At 40.1% G+C, this 27,084-nt stretch overlaps 1 protein-coding gene across 1 annotated transcript in view; it reads left to right on the forward strand.

The window, feature by feature from the left end:
• The first annotated feature begins 1,893 nt into the window (after positions 1 to 1,893).
• The window catches only part of PLEKHG1 (pleckstrin homology and RhoGEF domain containing G1), a 126,927-nt gene continuing 101,736 nt past the window's right edge, over positions 1,894 to 27,084 (forward strand). The window contains exons 1-2 of the mRNA XM_066315472.1: positions 1,894 to 2,062; positions 13,613 to 13,681. The gene's annotated coding sequence lies outside the window, so the exon portion shown is untranslated. The remainder of the gene's footprint in view (positions 2,063 to 13,612; positions 13,682 to 27,084) is intronic.

Raw genomic sequence — 27,084 nt, forward strand, 5'->3', positions numbered from 1 at the left:
TTGCAAACGAAGGCTAACTTTTTGTTCCCAGCACAAGGCCAGAGTGTAGTGTGCTGAGGCAAGGATGTGTGCTTAGCTGGATGCTGAATTCAGATATGGAGTAGCTATGCAGTGCAGACCATAACCAGTGGGCTGATTTTAGTGTAGCCACTAAATCTCATCTGAAATTGCCCTTTTCCCACTTTCCCCCCTGTCAAGCAACTTTGTAGAATATAATTCCAGAATATTACCTGTGGGGTCCAGCCTTCTGTGTTCTGCCTTTCCTGCCTGATAGGACAGTGATGACTCACAAGAAGATAGGAGTGAAGTGAGATTTAGCCCTTGGTGGTAAGGTTCTTCACCCAGAGAGTGTTTGGGGCACTGGGACAGACACTTCAGAGCAGTAGTCACAGCACCAGCCTGTCAGAGTTCAGGGAGCATTTAGACAACACTCTCAGGCACAGGGTGGGATTTCTGAAGCTGTGGTCTGCAGGACCAGGATTTGGACTTGATGATCCTTGAGAGTCCCTTCCAACTTGGAATATTCTGTGATTCTATGGTAACTATGCTGTAATTCTGCAATGTCAATAAATGTTATGCGCAAGAATGAAAACATTTGTCATTAAAACATTTGAGGTATTTTTTTTCTTGAAAAGGTAATATAGTCCCACTTACTGAACACAAACTTTTGTTTTGAAATGTGGCCAAAATGAACTCATAAATGTGGTATTTTTTCAAATTCAGCACTGGTCTGAAGAATATTCAGCGTGCATGTTGGGAAAGAGCTCTGGGGTTCTGAATCAGTGACAGAGAACCAGACCCCGACCATGGCGTTTTGGTGGGTTTTTTTGGGGGTGGGGGGTGGGGTTGGGTTGGTGTTTTAGGATTCCAGTGAGAACAGGTAAGATGAGGGCAAACACTGAAACTTCCTGCTTTTCTGAATTACTGCTGTAATTACTTGTTTTGACATCTGAAAAGTATGAGCTGTTCTAACCTCCCAATTTTCCTTGCATTCCACATGCTGTATATTAGCACGAGTAGAGGGAGAAACTGTTATAGAACAAAAGCAATACAGCTTTACTAAATGTGAAATACGGAATGAGGTTTTACAGGAAACTAAAGATTTTGTTAGGGCTCAGAGGAATAAGGAGCACTGAACATGTATGAAGAATTCAGGCTTTATTTAAGCCATTTCTTCTCTGTTGTGTGTGTCTTTATAATTTATTCTTTTTTAAAGTTGTGTAACTTTAAACTCACCTTTCCAAAGATGATGACCCAACAGCCTGCCACGAGGCAGGTGTAGTCTCTATCTACCATATCTTGGAATTTGCTTTTTACGGGTCTGTATTTCGTGGCGGAATTGCCCCTTTCGCACTTTCGCAATTTGGCAACTCATTTACAGAAGCTCTCTCAAGACCTGTGACTTGAATCCCAGACCTGTGGTGGCGGAGAGGAGCCCGTGGGCAGCTCGGCAAGGCGGGGATGGAGCTCGCAGCCGGGCGGAGAGGCTGTGACCTGACACACGGGGGAGGCAGGAGAGCCCGGCGCTTTTCTCTGCGTGAAAACAGTAGCGGATTTTTTTTTTTTTAATTTCTTTTTTTATTCCCCATTCCCTTCTCCTCCCTTCTTCTTCCCGGGGCTGTAATCCGACTGCTCTCTTTGGCTCCATTCCAGAGACAAATCCGAGTGGTTAATCTCTCTGCCCCCCCTCTCCCAGCCCTGGGGCTGGGGGGCGGCGGAGTAGGGAGGGGACGGAGAGCGGAGCGAGCCCCAGCGCAGAGCCCGGCCAGGCCTCCCCGGGGAGGGGCTGAGGCAGCGGCTGGGCTGCGGGAGCTGCATGGAGGAGGGGAGTTTCACAGACTCCTCTGCCCGGCCGGGAGGAGGAGGAAGTTTGGAGATTAAGCCGCTGCCCGGAGCGAGCCGGGGCGCGGCCACGGGCGCTGCCGGGGGGACGGGCGGCCGGCGCCGCTGAATGGGCTGCGGGGCAGGGTAACCTCCGGCACTCCGGCCCGCAGCCCCGCGCCTGGATTTCCAGCGGGAGGAGGAGCGGTGGGCGAGGGCAGAAGGCGGCGAGGGGCTGGCGGTGAGCGCTGCCGGGGGCTTTGTTCGGCGGGGCGCGCCGGGGAGGGGGCGGCGGCTCCCGGAGCGGCCGGGCTCGGTGCGGGGCGGTCCCCGGGGTCCCGGAGCCGCGGCGGGGGCTCGCAGGGGAGCGGGCAGTGAGCGCAGCCTTTGTGCCCCGCTCTGCCCGCCGCAGCTCCGTGTGCCGGGCTCCCACCGCGGCCGCCGCAGCGCTTTGTGCTCCGCCGGAGCCCGGGGTAGCCTGGCCGAGCTGCGCCGGCTCAGCCTCAGCCTGCGGCTTTCATCGAGCTTCTTCGCCGACGGACAAGGTACTTCTTTTAAAATAAGATCAAATTCCGTAGGGCTTCGGATTTTGTGGGGATGCTTTAGCAAGCCCCCAAACCCCATCCTCTTTTTCCTATTTTTTTTTTTTTAACGTTTTAGAGTTAATGGGATTGTGATAAGTATGGCCTAAAGAGGTTTAAAATTATGATTGATCTGTTGTTAAGTAGCAGGAACTTTGATTCTGTGGAGAGGCGGTGGGGCAGAGCTGCTCTATAGCAGCTGGATGCATTTCCCCATATCCTGCAGCTCGTCTCTTCCCTGCTTAGCGGGTGGTGCGTCCCAGTCCTTCTTGCTGAAGGAGAAGCCCTACAGATCTCATCCTTCCGATAGCGCTGACAGACCTGAGGCACTCGTTGCCTTCTTTCTTCGCAAGCCACACTACTCCAAGCCTGAGGGAAAAGGACCTGAAACAAACTTACACGAACGTTCAGCTGGTTTCCAGTACGGTCTCTCTTTAGCTGGCTTTTTCCCTCCTTTGCTTGTTAGTTGGCAGACACAGAAAGAGCTGTGGCCTTGCTTTTTTCTTTCAATGTTTGCTGGTACTTCTGCAGTTTTGTAGCTCTGCCTGGAGAACCTGATGACTTATAGGTGTTTTGAAAGCTGTGTAATAAGAGCCTACTAAATAGTCATCTTTTGCTACTGTTTCATTCTTGGAGGGAGCAGTCTTTGCTGCTGGAGAGTCGCGGTTCAAATTTCCACAAGCGTTTGTTGCCCGTGCCTCTAGCTAAATTTATAAAGGAATCCTGGTAGCTTGTGTGAAGCTAAATCTGGCTGTAGCAGCTCCTGGCTGTACAATTCACTGTGGTTGGCAAGGCACAATATATAGCTTCCTTGAGATTTATTTTTAGGGTTTTTTTTTTCCCCCTGGTGTCTTTCGGGCACGTAGTTGTCATAATTTTGGGAACTCTTCTCCAATGTGTATGTGGGTGCTTTGGGATGAAAACATAAGAGTTATGCTAAGGTTAGGAAATGTATTAATAGAGTGCTTGTCTTGAAAATATGAGAAGGCAGTTTGAGATTGGCCTCTTAATGAATATTGGTATTGTTCTTGGGTCCGTGCAGATGCTTAGCTATTAAACTTGGATTCTGCTTCTGCTCTGTGTTCTCAGTTGGCAAACTAGAAATGGTGCAAAACACTCTGATAAAAGGTTCAGTTTTAAATGTGTTCATTTATGGGAATGCTGGCTGTTTCTCTCAGACCTAGAGAGCCCTAAGCAAACAACATCTATCTGTGGCCACACAACTGAGTGCATCTCTGCAAAGTCATGCTATGATACTAACACTAGGTGTTAAGGTGTCATTTTTCTTGTTGTTTAACTTTTGATTTTCCAAAAAAAGAGAAAGGGGAAAAAATAAGTATGTAGCCAAATCAGTTTGTAATTTATAGTCTTACTAGATAACATCTTGCAAAGACAGCATTGACTTGATTTTTAAGTGGAAATCTTCAAGTAGTGAACCTAGTTTGTTGGCAGCTCTCATCACTTCAGGACATCTGCTAATGTGTTCTTCCTTGGGCAGGATATGAGACTACAAATTAACTGTCTAGATGCATACTTTGAAAGTAGAGTGTTTGATTGTGAGGCCATGGAAAAAGATAGGGTTTGGAGCCAACTAACTGAACGCTTGGTACCTGTCTGTGTGGAAGTGGAATGTTTTTGTCTAGGTATGTTTTTTTATGGGGTTGTGTTTTGGGTTCCTTTGTAGTTTTGTTACTTTATTTTATTTTAAACCTTTGTTGTGACCTAAAAAGTTAAAGCTAGAAGTGAAAATATCTGCTTACTGTAAATGGCAAGTAGTGAGTTTGTGTACTTTTTGCTACTGTTGTTTGTGTAGGTTGGTATGTTTGAACCTTCACTGACAGAGTCTTTCATGTGGCAATGGTGATAGTGGTTTTGTGAAGTCATTTGGAGCAGTATGCATGTTTGAAAGTCGTCTTGTGTGCATTTATTTGGATGGGGTTGTTGTATACCTGTTGTCCTCTGAGTTTCATAAGCTTGTGATTTCTTGGCTCCCATTCAGGAAAGGCTTTTTAAAGCCCTGCTAACCCTGCAACATATAGGGCTGTAGCAACTGACAAAGGCATTTACTTGAAGTAGTGCTTTATTGTCTTTGAATACAAACTCAGCAGTGCAAAGCTGGTCTATTTCTCTAACCAGAGAACCCTAACAGAACTGGAACTTGACGTTGGGTTCTGGCATTTTATCTTGCTTTGTGGTAGCATCACCCATACAATTTTAGGCTCTGGTGAGTACTTTTGAGATCAACACAAAAATGGGGAAATCAAGAACACAGTTATAAAATCTGCTGTTAGTAATTTTGAAGAGTAGATCCACAGATTAGTCTAAGATACTGCTGTTGAGAAAAAGTTTCTAAACAGAGGTGTCATCTCTAAAATTGTCACTAAAAAAGACCAATCCTAAAACCAAAGCAATTCTTAGGGAAGGATATTACAGAATAGATGGAGCTTTTTTATTTTGTCTCTTAATTTTTTTAAGAAGTCCAAAATAACAATATTTTAACAGATACTTAGTACAGTTGGTGAAGTGTGCTGAAGATTCATTCAACTATTGATTTTTATTTATTTATTAATTTCCTTCATGCTTGGTTGCCATTTCAGCAATTGCTGGGCACCACTAATTTTCTACTGAGCAAGCCAGATCTGCAGCTCTTTGTCTTGAAAGCATAGGGTTATGAAGAAGAGAGACCACATTTCTGGGTGGCAGCATGGCCCTGTCATGTACCCCAGCTCCATAGGGTCAGATGTGCTGGATCAGGAAATAATGGGAACATCCAAGCTGACAAAAGGAGCCATTTGCTGGCTCCATTTAGAAGTGTTTCTCAGATTAGACATGTATAAAGCTGTGGCAGTTATAAATTAGAACAAAGGAATTAATCTGATGTGCATTCTCGTTTGCATTCAGTCATGTTGAGAAGGAAGGTTCCTGTGTTAAAGAAACATGTTTTATTGACATGCTAAATTAGTTATGGCTTTAAGTTACTTTGCCATACATTTCTTAATAGCCAAATATAGTGCATATATATTTATCTAGAATACACAATAGAAGATAGAATAATAAAATAGGAAAAAAATGCAAGTTAATAATATACTGAAGACATTTGGAAAGATGGTGATCCTCTTATAATAAGCTGGAATTTTTACTGGTGGGGAGAGTGAGGATGTTTCTTACCACTGCTCACTCTAAAACGACATTCTGCTTCTGTAGTGTTAAGAGAGGGAGGCAAGGGAAAAGAATTTTTGCAGCCCTCAGCAAAGTCTGGAGTGATGGAAAGGCTTGCAGAACTGTTGCTGAATGGTTAATTCTGAGAACCTGCATTACTGTCACCGCACATAAAAAGTTTTAGCTAGTAGGACTGTCATTGAGAAAAAAAGTGGAAGAAAGTGTTATTCTTGTAAACTTAGAATGCAAAGGATGTGGAATGTAGATTTCCCCTCCGCTTTAGGAAAGCCTCACACACCACAGTGAGTGGTGGAACCACAGAATGGGCCTGGGAACAGTAGAGGGAATGAAAAGTAAAGTCACTCTTAGTGCAGTGGCAACAGTTACAATTGTAAGTACAGGAGTCTTCTATATAGGTGGCTAAGAATACAAGAGATGAATGTGAACAGATTGAATAGTAACTAAGATGTCAGTATAGCCTGTTGGTATTCATTAATTTTTGAAAAAAGTGTGTGACAAACAAGCTCTTAGTGTTTAAAGTTCCCAAGTCACTTCAAGGATGCAAATTTGCAAACTTTTTTTTAGTTATGGTTGTTGTATCAAATAGGTTAGTCTAGCCTGATTCACCAAAAGTTGACTTTATATGAATATGAACTTGGCCTGAAATAGGTTTAACCATGAACTTGATTACAAATATGGGAAAAGAAAGGGGTCTAGTCAGGGAGGACTGGGAAAGGAAATAGAGGGAAAAACTACTTACACTTATCAAGGAGGCCTGAAAGGAGCAGTTGTCTAAGCCATGTTACAAACTCTTAAACCCACTGCCATCTGTTGACTGGAGTGCTTTCTGAAGCACCTGCATGTGGGAGTGGTCACTACCCGTGTTTTCACTAATCACAATGCACAGCACTGCTGTGAAAATACAAAGCAAGGTGACAGCTTGAAAATTTATCTGATAGAGTGACTTCATGCATTTGACTTGATTCTTTTCTTCCTTCCTTCCTTCCTTCCTCAGCATGAGCTCCACTAGTCCTGCTTCTTAATGTTTACAGGACCGTGATGATTATTCTAGTGGAGGTTGCATGTATTTTTTGTAAGTGTAGTGAACAGGTATAAATTGAGCTGACAGCAATTTCCCATGTAGACTTTTGACTGAAGCAGTGCTAATTAACTTTGAGTCCTATAAGTCTTGCTTGCCTTCTCTGAGTTTCAGACTGCAAGTGGTGCCAAGCCTCTTCCCGTGAGCATACATTCTGTAGAAACTTGCATGTGAGCAAGATGCTTTAAAACCTAACTTTATGAATGTTACCATTTAAATATTTGAACCTTCATATCCATTCAGCTGTTTCAGGATCACACTCCAAGCATTAGAATCATTCAGCTACTGTTTTCTGCTGAATGGTGCTTCCTTTCGCTGGAAGTACAGAGCAGAGGTAAAAAATGTGTCATGGGTACAGTGATTGAATCACCTGCTCATGTGCTTGCTCACAGCCATTGTAGATAAAACCTTGGTACCTAGCTTGGGAAGGAGATGGCTGTTTGGGTTGTTATAAGGAGTAGTGCTGGGGACATCATAACAGCCAGTTTCTTTTCACAGTCATGGCTGACATCTTCCTGCATAGTCATCTGGGTGGCTTCAAGGTCGGCTTCTGCCTTTTAATTAGCCCACATAATGAGTCTCTAGCTCCTAGATTTAGTACACAGGCTCTAGTGCTTGTACTTTCTCCCATGCTCCCCTTGTGTTATGCAAAGTTACCTGTAAACACAGGCAAGTTTTCCTCTCTAACCCCTGTAAACTCTGGTTTGTTAAAGTATTTACCAGTGTTTGCCCTCATGTATGTTCCATAAGATTAGATATACTGTCTACTACAGCTTCACTGTGGTTTCTACATACCAGAATCAATGTCCCGTTTGGGAGTTGTTTTTTTTTTTTTTTTGTTTCTTTTTCTGTATTTGTATTGGCTACCCTAGGGAGTCCAGATCCATAGCTGAGGTCCCAACACATTCCAGAAAGGCAGCAGCAGAACAGCTTGCTTTCTGCTGCTGCCACTGATCTGTGGTACTTCAGTATAAAGTGACATAGTGCTTTGTGTCCTTGATGTCTGATATGGGGGAAAAATGATAGTTCCTTCTTTGTAAATAACTTTGAAAGTAGGCGAGATGAAGAGCTACTTATTTGCACGTCAGTAATCTTTATCACTTCAGTATGCACGGAGCTTTCCACTTATTGTTTTAAACTGAAACCAAGTTAATAGCAGAAGCCTATTTGTTTGGCTTACAAGCAGTATTGGTGCTGCCAAGATGAGTGTGCTTCGTACTTAAGTGCTTATGAAGCTTTCTCACTGTTTACTTTCCAGTTCTTTCTCACTATCCTGATAACATGCCTCAGAGAGCTGTCACACCTTAGTGTCTGAGTGATGTCATCACAGACTTCAGTTGATTGTAGAAACACTAATTTCTCTGAAGAATCAGGAGTCTCAGCCTATTTGAACGGTAGAAAAAGATGTATTTAACATTATCGTATTTAACATATTTAACATTATTTAATCATTATTGAACTTGGAGAGATAGTTTGCCTTCCCTCATACTCTACCAGCATGTGGTTTGTAACATCTTCTTTCTGTCAGTCTTTTCTGGTAATTGTTGGTCTCTCTCATGTTCTCTTAATGAATCTGAAGTCATAAATCTCTGATTTGCTTTGTCTTGGTCATTCTGTGCTCCTCCTGCCGTGAAGAGGTTGCTGTCCGTGTCCTGCTGGCAGACAGGACCACTTAGCCCACTGCTCGCTGGATATAACCTCTTATCCAGTTGGTTGTACTGTGAAGGTTCTTCTGCCTTATGGTTTGATGAGATCTCCTCTGGCATCTCCTCCACCTGAGCTTGAACTCATTTAATCTTCTGAGCTTTTCCCAGATTTTTGGCGCAAAGCTTTCTTAAACTCTACCTGCAGTACGAAGCATCAGGCTCAGTGTAGATGTTTTAGTAAGCGACTCTAGAATACTGCAATCTGTTATTAACTGAACGTAAGTAATTTCTGAGGGCATCAATTACCATTTAATCTCCAAGATTTCTTTCTGATCTATAGGGCAGTATCTTTCCATGCTTGTGCTCCTCCATTGCTTTAGATGACATGGTTCCTAAATTGGTATTGGAAATGTCAGTGCTAGGCAAATTTCTTAGGGGAAAAGGACAGATTTTCTGCAGGCCTTCCTTTCAAGAAATGCTTTCCATTTTCTTAGAGCCTGCCAGCAGGGAAATGCAGACCAGACCATCAAGAAAACCCCATTTTTCTCTTGGTGTGAAGGACAGAGTGGTTTGCTAAGGCACCAGCTGTGCTGGGCAGATTTTAGAGCTGATCTTCTGTGTGCTGGCTCATCCTGGTGGTCTCAGTTGCTGCAGTTTGTACTCTGCCACTTCAGCTACAGCAGCGCTTTCCTTGGCAGTGTGGCCTGTTCCCAACACAGGCGTGCTTCCTCACTCACGGCTGTGCATTCTGCCGGTGTCCCTTGTGTTCTTCATCTTTGGGCTAGTCTGTCCTGCTGCTGCCATGCACACTGCAGATCCAAAAGGAACTATGTTGAAGAGGTTCTTCCTCCAACCCTGCAGCAGAGGATCCTGCTGATAAACAACCTCTGTTCTCAAGGGCAGATTTGGCTCTTGCACTCCTCAGGTCCCTTCAAAGCAGTTTGTTCATCCAGAGCACAGAATAGGTGCTAACTCAGACTCCCACGAGGTCAAAGCAAGGAGAATAGGTGATTTTTTTTTTTCTGCCCTGTTTTCATGAAGCATTGGTGTGATTTGGACCTGTAATGTGCACAGGTGAGGTATGGAGGAGAAAGGTTTTCTCCCAGACAACACTGCATGCTGTTTGGATAGGATAGGAGCTGTGTCTGCTTTTCAAGGAAGAATTCTGAAAAAACCAAAACCGTGATCTCATTTGCTCTCTTCAGAAGAAAAGCTGGTCATCAGCCTTTGTCTTTGAAGATCTGTTTCACTGGGTCACTTTCATTGGAGCTTCCGCAGGGGTCTGAATGCTAAGGCTGTCTTGGTGCTTCTTCATTGCTGCTGTCTTGTAGCAATGAGGAGTCTGCCCACTGAATGTTATGGGGTTTTTTTGCCTTTTGCTGTTTCAATCAATGTCAGTGTTGCACAAAGAGTTCTTTGAATATTTAATAGAGCATCAGTGATGCCCATCTTCTGATGATTTCAGGAAAATGTACTGCATTGGTTCCTTTTATTTGTTAATTATAAATGTTGAGTCATATTGGGGGTGATTAGTTCTGGTATCTGGATCACAGTTACTTGTCTGTGCCCATACTTGCCCAATGTGACTTCTTCCTGGGGACAGTTTGAGGTCATACCAGAGATGGTCTGGAGGAGTTCTGGCAAAGACTCACTCAGCTGCCGACCTTGTCGTGCAACTCACCTTTGTGCTGTTCACTGTTGTGAATGGATGCAGTGAAAGAAACTCCAGGAGTGCTGCATGAACTTAGTCCATGAAATTAGCTTAATATGTCTGGGAAAGCTCTCAGCTGATTGCATGTGGAATAAATCCGTTTGCTTGGGATGTGGCACATTTTCCGTCTGTTAATTGGTTATGCTGTGCAGTGAGAAGGTGCTACAGTATGTGGCCTTCCTGTGAAAGCAAGCTTCATTCCTCAGCCAGAAAAGGTGGGGTTTAGGAACTGGCACATAGCTCAGTAAAAGTCATGTCAAATAAATTTTTACTTCAGTTCTCCTCACTGGTAATTAAACTTGCACAATGGTTTGCTGTCTAGCACATGTGAACATCTACAAAGAATTTTATTCTGAGCTTTCCTTAGAGGGTCAGTATGTGGAATTGTTTGGCAAGAGTATTTGTTTTAAAATGCTACAGTATGTGTATATAATCCAAATTTTAAGTATGGAGTTGTATGGATGTGAGGTGTGGTTGGGGACTAGGTGAGAGAAGGCATTAATTAATGGAATGAATGTCTTGATATCCTACTTAAAATTGAAGCAAATTCACACCTGTAAGTTAGTGGAACACAATTCCATGTAGTTGGTGGCTCTAGTTTACTGTGGTCTTTTAGCCTAGCTGGAACAGGATAAGAAAAATTTTTAAAAGCAGAGATGTCAAAGCTCAGACCCCATGATTTGAAGGAACCTGTCAACTAGACTGAAGTGATAATGTTAGCTTTCACCACACAGAGAGAGTGTGTAAAACACAAGGGTTACGTGTCGTTTACTTTATAAGGGAACTGAGGTGAAGATAATCTCAGTGGCTCCTAAGGAATAAAGTAAAGCACCCATCCTATCACTGAAAATTAATTTGGTTTCCTCCCATGTAGAGTATACCTGAAAGGAGCATCTTAATTTTACTGCATTTTGAAAGATAGTTTTCAAGCTTCTGGGCTTCTAATTTAACATTATAGTGTGAACACCAAGTTCCAAAGTGTTTTTCAAAGGACAGCCAGACATCATAGTTCAGGTCAGTTTAAATATCTGAATGCAGGTTTCTTTGGTGCTTTTGGTTCTTAGGCTGCTACTTGATGCTTTAACCCTATATATTTTCTAGAAGTTATTAAGATATAAAGCTTTTTGTTAATAACTGTGATATATTTATAAACTAACTAAGACTGTTTTAAATCAGGCAAACTTCTAAAGATGAAATTACATGACAAATGACAGTATATTTGGTAATCACTTTCTTGAAAGAAACATGCAACATCTTTTCTTCATTATAGATTTTCTATGACAAAAGTGTTCAATTTTCTTACACAAATGGTTGAGAAATAAACCGCTGAATTGATAATAAAAATTCACGAGATGAAAAACTCATTTTCCTCACAGATTGTCCTGTTATATAGTATGAGGATACTAAAATCTGTAGAAAACCTTCTTGGAGAAGTAAAGAAGCTTGATAGAACATTCTGCAGCATCCAAGAGATTGTACTTTAGTAAATTTGGATGTGACTGTAGGACCCTGTCTCAGATCATCAGCTGAAAGGTTTTGAAAGGCCATTTTATCTGCTGTGGGTTAGAGAATATCTCAGCTTTTGGCAAATCATTTTACCCTGGAACTAAGAAACTCTTAATGAAACTACTGTGAAACGAGACACTATATAAATATATATATATATACACCCCCCCACACAAATGTCTGTGTATTTAAATGGTTGTGATTGTATTGCCAGTCTGTTTTTGCTAGGGTTCTTAAAGAAACTGGATTCTCCAGCAGTTGAAATTGAGTCCTTTGACTCTGGAGGATTTGAGGCTAGGGAAACTTCCATGATAAATGGGAAGTAGGATGGTAATTATAGGTCAATTTGCATTTCGTTTTTGCTTCATTTGCAATCTGAAGTACAGTCAGGTGGTTGGACATTTGAATGTTACAGCTGTTGCAGTCTGATCACGGGAACTTGGTGACACTACTCATGTATTTCCTCCGTAAGATTCCTAGAAATGTTAGTGGACACTACTCTATGTCTTCAATTATTTAAAGGAAAAACTAAGTGAAGTAATTAAAATTGTTGCTGGAGTTGTCACTCGGTGATACCAACAGAAAAAAATACACTCTTTTAGTCTGTGAAATTGCATGTCGCGTTTATTTATTGCTGTAAAGATAGCACAGAGAAGGCAAATATATTGATAATCTATTAAAAGAAAATTTGAGATGGCATAGTTCTTTTTGTTTAAAAGACATCTGTAGATGAACATTATGCCCCATTAGCAAGATTGAATTGATGGCATTACAGTTGAAGTTGAAAGTAGACCAATATTTTTTAAATGGGTTTTTGAAATAGAAAATTTTGCCTGTTTATGATTTGGTTCACCTAGACCAAATTAACTTGGACGTTTAGCAAGGACTCTCATTTATTCTGGCATAAGAACAAGCGTTGGGCAGAGCTTCCTGGTCTCAAAAAATTGATGATGGTAAGAGGCCTCTGTAGTGTTCCCAGCCAGCTGAATGCCTGAGGTATTTTGCCATACAGGAAATCAATTGCAGCTGAATGTGCACTGTTTCCACTTCAAGTATATAAACAGGCCTTATGATGATATTAAAAAAAGAAGAAAGATATTAAATAGTTTCTTGAAAGTTCAGAACAGGAACATTTGATGTTCAGTTTCTGTGGATTCTTCACTGTCACCTTTGGCTCAGTCTGTGGCACAGAAATAGCACAGAAGGAGAGGTGAATTAATGTTGGATACTCTAGAAAAGGGAAGCGTAAAGCGATGTCTTAGAGAAATGAAAATAATAAAAAAGATATCCTTGTTCAGTTCCAGTTGATATTCTGCTGAGGCTGGGAGGGTTTACAAGTTTAGCAGAGGGAATGAGTTCTTTCCCTTGTTAAACCAAAAATCCTCCATTTTTGAGCTTCAGGGCAGGCTAATAAATTTTGCAAGAAAAAGCTGCACTGCAATTCTACCTAAATGGCTGTTTTTTGTGACGTGGTAGGAGAAACATTATTTTTGTTCAGATATTTATCATGCTTTCTTGACATTGTTAAAATAAATAGATTTGATGGGTGTACCTGGCAGATCACAGTGACCCATGATGTACTTTATAGGCCACTCATGTTGCTTACCAGGGAAGTGAGGGCTCATTTGGATAGAGGTTTCCAGGCATTACAGGTAATTAAATTGAAAATCAGCTCTAACAATTTGCAGGAGGAGTGTGGCCTGAAGCCCTTGGGGTTCAGAGCTTGGGAACCCAGCAATAATTCCTTGCTTCAGCACAGGCATACAGCACGACCATAGGCAAGCTGTCTGATCTAGATTTTTAAATATATGTAGGTAGGCAGAGGTGGTAAAGGCTCTTAATGGGATTTTCAGAATCACATTAGTGTCTAATTCCTATTCAAAATCTGACTCCTTAGCTTGTCTGAACTGGATTCAGCCTGTGCTATGTTTTATTCAGCTGCTCTTTAGGACAGAATGGGAGGCGTACGTATGGTGAGCGTGACTTAGAGGGAATAAACTGAGGTGTGCCTAGACCCCTGCTGAGCTGGGCAGCTGAGCTCCCTTTTATCCTTTCTCTAATTCTGTAATTTCCACCTTCCTTTCTGCAGAATGCCAGAGATTCAGCGGAGGAGAGGAAAAGTGACTCCATTTTGCCCAATCTAACAGTGATATATTTGGTGAGTGCTCCAGCAGGTAATTTTTTGACTGTTATTTTCACTTTTGTTTTTTAATGCTATTTTAAATGTGAGATGATGTTTGGTGTGCCTCTGGCTGAGAGGATTACCATGCCTCAGGTTAACCATGAGGCTGCTTGGTATGCAAATCCACAGTAGGTCTCTGTGCTGAACAGACCTGGGTTAGCCAAGGGAGAGGGTGTTCGCACTAGTGGGGCTTTATGCTAATTAAATCAAATTTGGGGGGTGGGGAGGTGGGGTGCCTAAGCAGTTAGGGGAGGTTAACTGTTCAGTTCTAGCTCTTGTTTCTGAAACTGAGGTTTTGCTAAAGATCTGTAGCTGAAATTCTATTCAGTTGCTTGATTCTCTCCTTTTGGAAGTTAAAGTGCCACTTCCGTGGAGAAACAGTGGTCTCCGTATGGGGATGGGGAAATCCAGGACAACTTCGTTCTCCTGAGATTTGCTATGTTAGTCTATGTCATTTTAGTTTATGTTTTAGTGATTTAATTTTGTTTACATAATCTCATGGCCTGGAAGTCTTGGAGCATCTAGGGAACTTGGGAACGTAGGAAAAGTGGTTTTACATGCCATGGAAATGTAACCTGATTGCAATAACTGATTTCACTTATTTGATTATCTGAAACAAATTGATATTCCAGAAAACTTCACAACAGGGCTCTAAGGAGACTCTACAGAAAATATTAAATAAGAGAGCTTTGGGCAGGATCCCTTTCTCTTCCTCTCCAACAAGAAAGATTCCTGGTGCCAACTTAAAAGAATCTTTTCTTCTCTTTGAAAAAAGCAGATGTTCAGCGTCTTGGAATTCAGACACTGCTATTTTGATGCCTTATAGGTAGTCTACCTCGCTCCTTCCAGAGCTAATGTTGAAACCAGTGTAGCATAGAATAATTCATAATTAAAAAAAAAAGTTGCGTTATGTACATTGCCAGTCTGGCTTCTGTGACCTGCAGAGAGGATACTAATATGTTATATTAGACCACTAATTAATTATATATATTCTTTTACCCTACTGATAGTGGGGCGTGTAATATAATTTTGTAGTATGTATTTATGATCCAATTATGTTCAAATGTTTATGAAATTTTAGAAGAATGGCAACTTTATTTTGACTCCAGTGTTTTGAGATTGCATAACTATAATAGGGAGAGACACTTGTGGGACTGCATAGCTTTACTTTGAGGCTGACATCTGACAAACATTAGTGAAATCTTACTTTCCTTTGAGTCCAAGGGAGAACAGCCTCTGTAAGTAGAAAAACATTTTGTGGAGGCTGCAAGAGGAAAGACCAGAAATTCTTCTTCAGTGTTTTCCAAAAATAGCAAAATTTGAATAAGGTTGCACGTTTTAACATGCATTAGAGAAAAATAATTGGCATGACCTAAATTCAGTACACTGGTTCTCTGTGTTATTTGCTGATAGTTAATTACTAGCATATTTTTATATCCACAAGTATGGAGGGGCTGTACATTCCCATCTTCCACACAGGAAATAATTTTATTTATTTAGCTTGAAGTTTGTGCATATCCAAATGCATGCAAAGTATTTGCCTAGTGACCTTAGAGTGAATTATTTGTACAAACTCTCCCCCTTCCCTGATTTCCATTTAATTTCAAGTGTGCTGCTTAGCCTTGGTTTTGAGTTGCAGTGGTTTTATTTTGTTTTCATGGTTAACAGAAATGCTAACCAGACCATCAGACTCAAATAACCTCTTTTCTGAAAGCAGAGATAACATGAATTGTGCCTGTGGCCTAAGATACAGAGGATTTCCTAAGACTCTTTGGGATCTCTGGCAGACAAGCATTCACTGTGAAGTGCTTCAAAAAATTGTTGTGTCAACAAAACTGGAGTGTGTGGAAATAACTCAACTAAAGGGATAAGGCATTCAAGGACTAGATGAGTGCATATAGTAAGGAATTAATTTCGTGGGAAAAAGGAAGAAACACAAAATATCAGGACTGGTGTTCCATAAAAAGAAGAGCTTAATGGTTCAGGCAGATATGGCTTTGAGGGACGGATGTTGAGTCTTACCAAATAACTGCTGGTAATTTTGCCAAATTTGCTTTACATTTCAGGCTTAAATCTGTAACTTCTAAGAGTATTTTCATTCTGAAAAACTTTAGGGGGTGGAGAGGGAAGTGTTCTCTGAAATTTGTTTCTGTTTTGCTATTATCCATTTGACTTATATAACAATACTGTTTATTTTTAATTGTTTCAATAAGTTGGCCGTTAGAATATCTTTAGAAGGATTAAAATGGGGTTCAACATCGATTAAATCATATCATGTTGTAGCAGAGCAAGAAACATTAGATCAATATACTTTATTCTGACAATTCCATGTGAGTTTTAATATGCAGTGTGTTTATGCTACAAGTCAATACATTAAAAAAAAATTCCTGGAGCATCTGTGCATCACTGAATGCTTTGTTTAGGTCATGCCTTTGGTGGTGTGAGGGCTTGCGAATCTGTGTGGGGGTGGAGAGGAATGATTCTATGCCCACGTATGAGCTTTTCTGTAAGTCGTGTCTATTTTTGGTATGCAATGAAGCAGAGGTACAGAACGAAAATAAGGGTTCAGTTGCAATGTGAAGGCCTGTAAAAGCTTTCCTATTGTGGGAAGTTCTTACCAAGCTCCTAGAACAGTTGCATTAGTGTCCATGGGAATATCTGGGGTTTAATTTAGCGTGCTAGATTAAGGGCCTAATACCTTAATTAAGGCTAACATTTTTAATAAGTTTCCTACAAACCCTTTGTGGCTGACTACAGTTGTGGAACAGACATAATATAAAGCCCATCTCTTGGGTTTTCTGTTGCTGGCAGTTTTATGAAAGCTGTCATTCTATTTCAGAGCGATGAAGCTGACCAACAAACCTAATCTTTAACGGAAGGATCCACAGATCTGACTAGACTTCTTAAAAATATTAATCCAAATAATTTAGGCCAGTGATGCATTGAAATTCTGTGTACCTAGTACATTTAGACTAATGTTTTTATAAAAAGTTGTGATAACTGTTTCAGAAAAGGCTTTGTTAATTGATAAAACAGCTAAGATGGAGTCTGTTTATTCTCTGGTCAGTTCCCATGTTTGGGATTTTCTGCTGTGAAAAGGAGTAAATGAATTGTCTGAAAAAATTCCGAAATAATGTAATTAGAATTTTGTATAATTTATAGATAAAGTGATTTATTTTTTAAACATTTGTATATTAAAGTGTTGAACAAAAATTCTTACATTTATTTTTTAAGAAATCCAAAGAAACAAGCTCACTTATGCCTGTGTGCTTTCCCCCCTGCCACACTTGCTCAGAGTGGCCAGTCCTTTCCCGCTGCCATCTCCTATTGTTGCAGTCAAATGACCAAGGAAAAGTGTAGACTTCCTTTTGTGTCCTGTAGATAGGTTCTTAATTGATGACTGCTGCTTTCTTTCTGGCAGAAAGGAAATGAATGGGCAGTAGTGATTATAGCACATCTGTTGTTTTCTGGTGAGCATCCTGTACAGCAGTGAAACTGTCTTGAAGACTATTTTTTTGTTGGTTGATTGGTTGTTTTTTTTTGTCCTGTTCAGGACTAGTTAATAGAGAGAGTACAGGTGACAGTATTGTTCCTTTCTCTCAGATGTAGCCAGAGCAGACAAACAAATTGCACACTGGAATAAAATAACTTGCTTTTCACATAAGTGTATTTTACACATGGGCACACACATGTGCAATCTCACAAACTCTTCAGGGATGTGCTGTGTATTGGTTGCATTTGAGTCCTGTCTTCATAGTTGACTGCATTGCAGATTTAGTACTCCAAAATAAAGCTGGAAATGGTGTCCTTTGAGGAAGGGGAGAGATAAGATAGCACTCATACCAAGGACTCAAAAGCTGAAGCATTCACACAACTTTCACTACAATTTCTAAGATGCCATTTCTAAGTCTGTGACACCATTGTCCAGCTCCTGCTTGAGTATCTCCTGTTTGATGTGTGGCAGCATAGCTCTCAGAAGTGCTGAGGAACAAACTGGAGAGCTCTGTAGTGTGCTCCTGCTCTCGCAGAGAGGAGGTTGGGCACGTGCGGAACTCCTTACTTGGCTTTAAAGATGACAGGGGAAGAAGTTCTGGGGACAGATGAATGGTGAGCTATTGGTAAGTGTCAGGCTTGAGAGAAGAATGGGACTTGATGCTGGGGAAGACAAATGTCTGGAGAAATGATTTAGAGAGGCCAGTGGAGCAGCTGGGTAAAGTAGGTTATGGTAGCAGAGTGTACCACAGCTTGTCCCTTCCATCACACCAGCCATAATTTTTCCACAGTTTTTTCTTTTTAACTCTTGTATTATAAAGATGTGAAAGTGGCATACACTCTGTGCAAACCTGAGTGTGTCTTGACCATTTTGTTCTCTCTTGCCATGCAAAGTGCTTGAAAAACCATTAATTGAAAGAGCTGTTAGTCTCAATCCTTACTACTTAGTTAGTTGCTTTGTTCCATCCTTTTCTTCCATCCTGTTTAATTGCACCATTTCTTGTAAGTAAGGTGCCAGTACTGTGCTTTTGCATAAACTAAACACATTGGCTTATGTTTAGTTTAGTGCAAACTAAACTAAGAGAATTCATGTTGGGCTTGGCTGCAGCTGATTAACTAAAGTCAGTGGACTGGGTAGTGCTGCCCACTTCCTTGAGGGTTTTTGAGGCATATGGGATAAAATTGAGTTTTTTTCAGCCCTTTCTTATCACTTGCAATCCCAAGAGTTTCTCTATCTCTGTCTTAGGAGAAAACTCCTTAACAAAGGATATGTTGAGGTGTACAACTTTCTGTCCTTAGGATGCTGTTCATCTGGAAGCTTACAGCCTTCCTTAAGCTAAACACGTTTTTCAAATAACAGATGCACCTGGCCATTAGAGATGGGAAAAGTGAGCAAGAAAATTCTTTGCTGTAGGTGCACACCATTGTGGCTGAACACAAAATTTGTGATACCGTAAATGAGTCATGCTGCAGTTAATGTTCCAGGTTAACCTTTTGTCATTCTTTGATCAGAACAAAATTCAGAAGATGAAAAAGCAGATGACATAACCCCAAATTTAAATTTAAATTGGGTGAAGTTTCCTTCTACCTGTGATAAAGCTGGGGTTTTTTTCCCCAAAGACTTGTCTAAGAGTAATTTAAGCAACCCCTTAGCATTCTGAGTGAGATACACAGAGACCCTGTTCATGCCTCTGAAGCCTTTTAAACATTTAGTCTATCCTCATAGGATTTCAGAATTATCTTGCATCTCTTGGCAAGCATTAAGGTGTAGCTAAATATTAGTCATAGCAAAAGCCAAGTAACACAGGAAAAACCCACAGAATCATTCAAAATTTATTTGTTCAAGTTTTTTTACATTCCATTTTATGGATCTCTTAATATATTGAGCTTTATAAAGGGTGTGTTAATAAGAAACATAGCATATTGTTATTTTGAGCTTTTTACTATTCTAAGCACTACATTGATAGATTATGCTGCACCACTTGAATTACATGTGAGAAACACTTGAATATTTGTGTGGTTTAATATATTCAAATTACTATATAGGAGTTTGCTAAGATGTTTTTATTATGGAATCTTGGCTTTGGGAACAGATGTGACTTCTTTCATCATGAGTTTGAGATGCAATACATGACTTAGAACATGACTATAAATTGTTTTACAGAATTTTCAAAGATGGCTCTTTGAGTACATACACATTGATGACTATACACACAAGCCAAAATCCTACTAAAAATTAAAAATAGTTCTTCCATTGAGGCAGATATTCATTAAAGCTTGATACATAGCTCTTCAATAAAAGAAACTTCAACAAGACCTTCAACCTCTAAAAGAAAGATTAGCTACTGCTTTTATCAGCACAGACATCACTTTGAAGAAACTGAACATCTGGTTTCCTTATGGGAGAATTATGTTCTGTCCACTTGACCCTTTGTAAAAGTAAATATTTTTATTAGTTATGTTATGTAGGAATTTGAAAAAATATTTAATACATGAAAAAAGCCCCAACCTTTGCATATTTCGCTTCAGTTACAGAAGTGCAGTACATCAAATGATCTTATGTTCTTGATTAATGAGTTTCTATTGTATTAAAAATTATACCAGCATGGAATTTGATAAAAGACATAACTATGACTTTCCTTTTTCTTTGTTTTCCCTTTTATAAGAAAATATTTATTTTTCTCTCTTGCTCCCTTGTCTACTCCCAGAATTATGTTTGTCAAACCACAGACATTTCAGTCCCCGCTTCTTTCCTTCAGCTGCGGCTGTAAACTGTGCTTCCAGGGTAAATCCACCTGGATTATATTTCTTTACTACAAAGGTTTAATGAGTAAAGTTGCTTAGTAAAGATAGTTGTATGTCTTGAGTGTGATCAAATAGAGGTTAAGGTTTATTGGAGATGTAGATTCTAATCCTGTTTTCAAGGTCGAATAGAACAGACCTTAATATCATAGTTGTTGTATTTGTTTCTTCAAGGTCTAAATAGATTTCTTAGGAAAAATTCCCTCCCTGCATCACAGGTTTGAACAAAAATGTTGCTTGTTTTATGCCCATATGAGAGTGAGTGGATATCTTTTAACATGCCAATGCAGCCTTTTAACTAAAGGAAAGCATTGGACTTTATAAAATGTGACACTCAAGAAATGATTTTACAAGTCAAGCCAGTTAGGATTTTTTCAGCCAAAAATATTTTGTTGGAAAATGACAATTTATTGAAAATAGAACATTTCACAGAAGCAGTTTTCAACAAAACTATCAGCAAGAGAAGCTTTTCAGATATAGGACTGTAAGAAGACCTGTTTCAGTTCCATGGAAAAATAACAATGTAACTTAAAACTCAGGTGAATAATACCTCTCTGGAAAGTTCTGTCTCTATTTTTAATTATAATTTTTATTTGAATTAGGGTCCTTCAATGATCTCTACCTCTTTCTCACAAGGAACATGGCTATTTTCAAAATTCTACCTTTTATTTTTTTCCATTAAGTTGGAAAGATAGCTTCACAGTTGATTCTAGTCTACTGATGTTCATTTTTGCAAATTGTTCCTATGGAAAACAGTCTTTCATTGTTTTAATGCAAACTTGCAGACAAATGGCAGACATGACATGACTGAAGTTATGACAAATGATTCGCTTTGTTCCTTTTCATTCCCCGTTTGACATGTATCAAAATCTGCTGGTGACTTATCAGTGAATTTAAGACTACTCCAAATTCTTATAAATTTGATTTGTCCCATTTGTTGTTATTACAATTGTGTTGCTTATGTAATAGGCACTGTAAGTGCCTGTCTCTTTACTGGATGTGCCAGTGTTGAGGGTTTATTAATCTTCAGGGTGAAATAAAGCCTTTCAAAAGACTGTGCTATCAGAGTAGACAGCTTTTGATCAAGTGGGTTGCAGGATAATTGAGCAATGCTTGTGCCAAAGCTGTCTAGGATCTAAACCAAAAATACAGAGTTTTTGTGTTTATTTTGGGAATAGGTTCATAGTTGTATGCTTGCCTTGTACAGCAATATTTATGAGAAATGACATTGAAATGGACTTTAAACAGCATGTTATAAAATGTTACTGTGTCTCTGAGGCACATCTGGTAATGCAACATGTAAAGCTATTAATTTGGTCAGGACAATGAGTTCTTTATGAATTGAGGCTGGCCCATTGAAATGAGTTTGCTCCTGAATTAATGATGATGGAGGGTGGGGAATTTGGAGTAATGACCATCTGCTGGGTTATTGATGTCCAGCAGGCTTTAAGGGACAGAGTGACGCCTGTGGTAACATGCTTGGGCAAATCTTAATATCTGTATTATGACTAAGCATAGAATGAGGAAACAAAAGATGGATGAAACTATAAAATTTAGGTAATTTTTGCGTTAAAGAAAGGACTGTCTTCCAGGGGTTGAGGCTTACTGCTATTCCTGAGAACAGCTTGATTTGATTCCCCCATGGGCCAGGAGAGATGAGAGACAAAAAACCCAAATGCTTTTTACTCTGGGGTCTGGAGGAGCCGCACACAAGTGCTATTGTGCTTCATGTCCTGTGGTGTAACAGTGCATATGTGATAAACTCTGAGGCCCCAGCTCTTCATCCCTGTTACTGCTCATTCCATGTACCTAAATTGCTTCCCAAGATGTAGTTTAACTGCCTGAAACACTAATTCTCATGAAGCTTTTTAACAACCTTTCAGCACTGAGAGTGGTGTAGATTTCTTGAGGTTTTCAAATCATATTTTGTCTTACCCATACCTTTATGAGACAAAGATAAAGATACGTGAGTAAATTCTGTAGGGCAAATTACTGTATAAATGAGGGAGGCATGAAATTCCCCTGCACAAGTAATTTCCTTCCCTGATTTCTTGGATATTAGCCTTCAAGATGAGTGATTGCTGGAAATGAGATTAGTAGCTGGGGATTTTCCTTAAAATGAACTGGCAGTACTGGTAGAAAAATGTATGCTTCTTTTTGTGTATGTGGAAAGCCTAATGTAAACACACATCTATTTATAAGTAGGCATCATACAAATATCTTAATATCTCTGTAGTATCATGCTTCCTGCCATTGATCTTCATCACTAAAAGTAAATAATTTTTCCTTGATGATTCTTATATGTTAATCTAGGATTGCAAACCCCTACTCCCAAAAATGCTGCTCATGGCAGATATCTTGAAGACTACAGTGTCCATGGTGTTCTGATATGATTGAGTGGAATATTTTCGAAGTATATTTCATACTCTCTGTGAAGTGTTAGTTTGGATATAAGGTTTTCCCTGCAGTCTACAGTAGCAGGCTCACAGTTGGGAATAGGTGGAGTGTAGCCTTCTTGGGGGAGGCACCAGTATCCCAGAGAAAAACTGGAAAATGAAACACGACTCAATAATCAGCTTCCTCAGGCTCTGAATCTGTAGAGCATTCAAATGTTCTTCCTAATAGATTTCTTTTCCTTCATTGCAGTGAAAAGGTTGGAAATCTTTTTTCATTTGGTCTCTTCTTATAATCTACCTAAGTAAGCACTCTGATGCACCAGTTAAAGTAGATCTTTGGTGGAGTTCTTGCAAGGCAGAAAAAAGAGCAACAGAAAAAGCCCAAAGACCATGTATGCAGTTGAAATGGACTTTATTATCTATTTCAGTTTTAATCCATGCTTGAATTGATAGAGGAAAATGTTTTTGTAATTACTTCTCTGAAAAGTGGAGCAGTTCTCTTACTTTCTTGGAGAAATACGCTGAATCTTCAGCTTCAGAGATTTGAGGCTGGTAGTTAGAGGTAATCTGTTTTACCCAGTAACTTTCATAACTAATTAATTAGTCAAATAGTTGAGTATCAGCAAAGTTTACACAGAAAATTAACTGTGGAAAAAGACAAAATTAATGTAGACATACTATAAAGGTTATGGTAATTCAACCCATCAGAGTTTATATGGTTCAAACCTCGTTCCTTAGTTTTGTAGTGTCGTTTGTGTTTGTTTTGATTTTGTTTTGATTTTTGGAGGGTTTTTTGCTTGCTTGTTGGTAACAACAATTTGAAAGAAGTACCACATACTTTACGTGTTTTAAAATAGATCAAACTTTTCTTACATTTAGGTGTAAAAACTCAAAGCTGTCAAAAATAACAGATAATTTTGAAGTTTGGTAGTTGCCTTACTCTTCACTATAGTTGCTTTTGTTAAGTATCCTGGGTTTTCCACAACTGGGGTAGATGCTAAAATGACTAAACAGTTTTTTAAAAGTTTGGCCTTTGTTTTATAACTATGATTCATTGCAGCTTCTTCCCAAACTAAAATAGTTTTTGCTTAAAGTTGGATTTAAAAGAAAACCCGAAGACCCCAAACCACAAAAAATTCCCTTCCATTAAGAACCTGCTTTCCATTTCATTACCAGGCATTAGTCTGGTAATATCACAGGGGTGCCCAGACTTAAAGTTGTGGATGGAACAGGGAAAAGAGGACTTCTCTTGCTACAGGAGAACTGGGTGACTGCCTCTGAACTCTCCCTCTGCAAAAATCTCTTGTTCTAACACAGTGGAAGGAGGCATCCACCATTTGTTGGATACACAGGAGCTGGAAGTCATGGAGAAAGATTTCCAGAGGTACAGAGACAGAAAATAATGCTCTTTTTTGAAAGGTTTGTATCTGGTCTGTTTTAAAGGTCAGGACTGAAAGATAGAAGCAAACCCTGCCACTGCCACTGGCATATGCATAAGGGAAGAGTAGTTCAATTGCATGTAATTGTACTTTCTCCTCTACAGAGAGCATGGCTGTCTTTCTTTCTTTCTTCTCTCCCTGTTCTGCTTTTTATGTCAGAGTGTGTTTTTCTGTCTCTGTCTCCATTCAGAGTTTTTTAAAACTTTGAAGTGTGTAATAAGACTCAATTAAGAAAAAGTTGTTCAAAACTGCGTGTTGGCAAAGGTTTATGGACACAGGGGGCCTGAGAGAGGAGTGCTGTAAGGCTGTACCTGTGTAAAATTCAGATGGGTCTAGGAGTGTTCCCAGGCCTGGAAGGAGGTGGTCTGTGATGGGCATGTTTGCTCATGTGATGTTGGGAAATGATAGCCTTCTCCACAGACAGCTTCCAGGCATGGCTCAGTCCCTAGTGCAGTTCAGCCATCACTCTGGAGAGATGGCTTTTATGCACCTTGTTTTGGAGACCAGAATTATTCATGACCACAGAAGTGTTATTCTGTCCCAGCTTGCTTTTTCACCCAGGAGCACATTTTGGGCATGTCTAATGCATTAATTTAAGAGTAGCTTTCATTTTTCTGATGATGAAACCCCGCAATGTGACCTCAACATTTATTCAGCATCAGAGAATCTGCAGGTTGGTCCAGAAACACCATGAGTGTTTTCACTGTGGGCAAGATCAAGGGTCCCTTTTTATTTGTGTGAGCACATCTTCTCTGTCAGCATTTCTCTACAGACATTTTTACTCCCTTGCTTGGGTAAGTTTGCTCTGCAGAATTGCTGTTGTTTCAAGGTGAATTTCTGGATTGTTTGTTTTGTAGAGAGAAATGGAGGAGTTTGGAAGTGAGAAAGAGGAAATAGAAGAGCTTGGAACTGACCTGGCACTTGTTAAATTGACATGCCCTGGTGGGTGAAGACACAGTGGTGAATTGGGGGAAAAGGGATAGTAGGTTGGTGGTGTCTCTGAGAATACTGCACAGGCTGTGGGAACAGCGACAAGATGAGAAGGAGATTGAGTAATTGTCACTGAACTTCAAGGGAGCAAATGCTCCATCCCCCTACTCCTCTTGCCTAAATACAGTAAGGCTCAGAGGGCTATAGAAACTCATTTGCTGATCAGAGAGAGTTGTTCCCTGCTTTTTGTGGTAATGTACACTCTTTGTGCGTGTTTGAAATACATCAGGGACTTTTTTCTTTTTTTTTTTCCCTGTAGCCCCACTGAACAGTCTGGCATAATGTCAGAGTGAGGCAGGGCCAGGTGGTTTCCTCGCTCTGCTGTGGCTCTTGCTGGGTTCAGTGTGAACCTGGTGTTGTTAGTATGCACCCTGTGTGCCTGTGTTCCTCAGAGGACAGAATGTGGGCTAGGCAGCAAGAATGGAGGAGCTGGGATTTTTATGTACTAAAGATGGTATTACATAACTTGAAACAGCATTATTGGAGTACCTCTGTGTTGTTTCAGTAGATCAGTACTTAATATTTGAATGAAACATTGAGGTTTATAAATGGTTAGTTGTGTGTCTTGGCAGTGCTTTAGGTTTGTTCCCCAATTACTGAACTCAGAAGGGTGTTTTGCAGAAAGTTCACATAAGTTATTTCTTCCCTTAAAAGTGGAAGAAAAGGAACTTTCATCTGAATTCACCGGGCTTAGCTCTGAGAATTCAAAAGGCTTTGGCAACTGGCTGAAGCTCTTGGTACTGACTTGAGTAATATCCCTTTGAATATTTACTTTAATCAAGCCTGTTTACAGATTCCTCACACCATGTCCTTATTTTTGTTGGTTTCCAGTACTAGACTAAGTGACCAATGAAATATAAAGCTCTTTCCTTTAAAATAGGTTCTGGAGTTGTCAGTGGTATTGATGTAGCTGGATTTTATGTTATTTTAGCACAAAATTGGTATTTCTTTGTTTCTGTGTTTGAAAGATAAGTCTAAGTTATTTATTTTATTTTCTGAGAGGGTGAATGAAGTATCAAAGTGCACAATGCTCGGCTCCATGCAGTTGTCAAGAATTATGTGTAAACAACTGATTGATCAAACCATGCCTCTTAGAATGATGTAGAAAGGAGAAAAACATTCAGCTGAAGTAAATTACCTTTCCAACTATAATACTCGTAAGTTATATTATTTTTTTCCCTATGTCTTTTTTTCTGAATGGAAGTAGTTTTTTGGTCAGGGGCCCAGAGAAGGTCTGCATTTGGCGAGTCAATGTTTACTAAGAAATTTGGCTCTTCTGAGAAAGAACAGGGGGGATAAGAAGCTTTATATAGTTATATAGAAGGACTTTGCATGTCTAGAGAATACAGCAGTTTAGCCGAAAAGAAATGTTTATTCAACAGCTTGTCACCTGCTTCTCTCAAAATGCTCATTCAAATTGCTTTGGAAATTTAGGCAGGTTAAAGGTTGTTACCAGGAGTGGTTTCCCTTTTATCCATTTTAGTCTCCTAGACTCCGTACTTGGGCTGATCATGCGTGAACAAAATAATCTCCGTTCCATTTCTAGTCCTATTTCATTTAATGTTCCTTATTCTTTATAATGAATATTTGTAATGACTGTGTATATGCATGTGCTCTGTCAGAGATTAAACATGAATCTAATTTGAAACTGTAGTTTCTCTGTGCTCTGCATATGTAATTCAGTACCACAAAATCCAGTTGGGCTATGCCTGCAGTTAGAGAACTCTGAACTGGGGACATACTTTTCAAAGCTAATATACAGCAAGAGGGCTCTGGCTTCTCCATCCCAACTAGTTTGAGTGTTCTGTAGATAATGGCAAACTTTGGCTCTAGAAACCATGTTGTTTGCAAGCCACGCTTCAACAGTTGCACTCTGGAGTGGCTTGATAAATAGTGGAGTGTTTTTACAGGAAGTGTCCCAATCTGAGTTATGAGGCCATTCATATGGGTAAATTGTAAGGGAGTGTACACAATGCTGTTAACTTGTCTGTTATTAATTTCCTCTTTTTTAACATGTGGGCACAGTGTGTATATAAATATATACACATAGATGGATGTATTCCCAAAGTAGGGAGAAGGAAAATCTGGAGGAATATGAAGGGGTCCCCCAGTCAGCTGCCTGAGCCAGGGCTGGGGGGCTGCCAGGTTTGGCGGTGTTCGGAGCCTGGAATATGTCAGGGCTCAGAAAGCTTTAACTGTGGACTCTTTTATGTGATTTGCTGTGTTGTTTCCTAACGCTGCATACTCTGTGATGAAAACA

The sequence above is a fragment of the Sylvia atricapilla genome, chromosome 3, assembly GCF_009819655.1.
Source record: "Sylvia atricapilla isolate bSylAtr1 chromosome 3, bSylAtr1.pri, whole genome shotgun sequence".
NCBI classification, from domain to species: Eukaryota; Metazoa; Chordata; class Aves; order Passeriformes; family Sylviidae; genus Sylvia; species Sylvia atricapilla.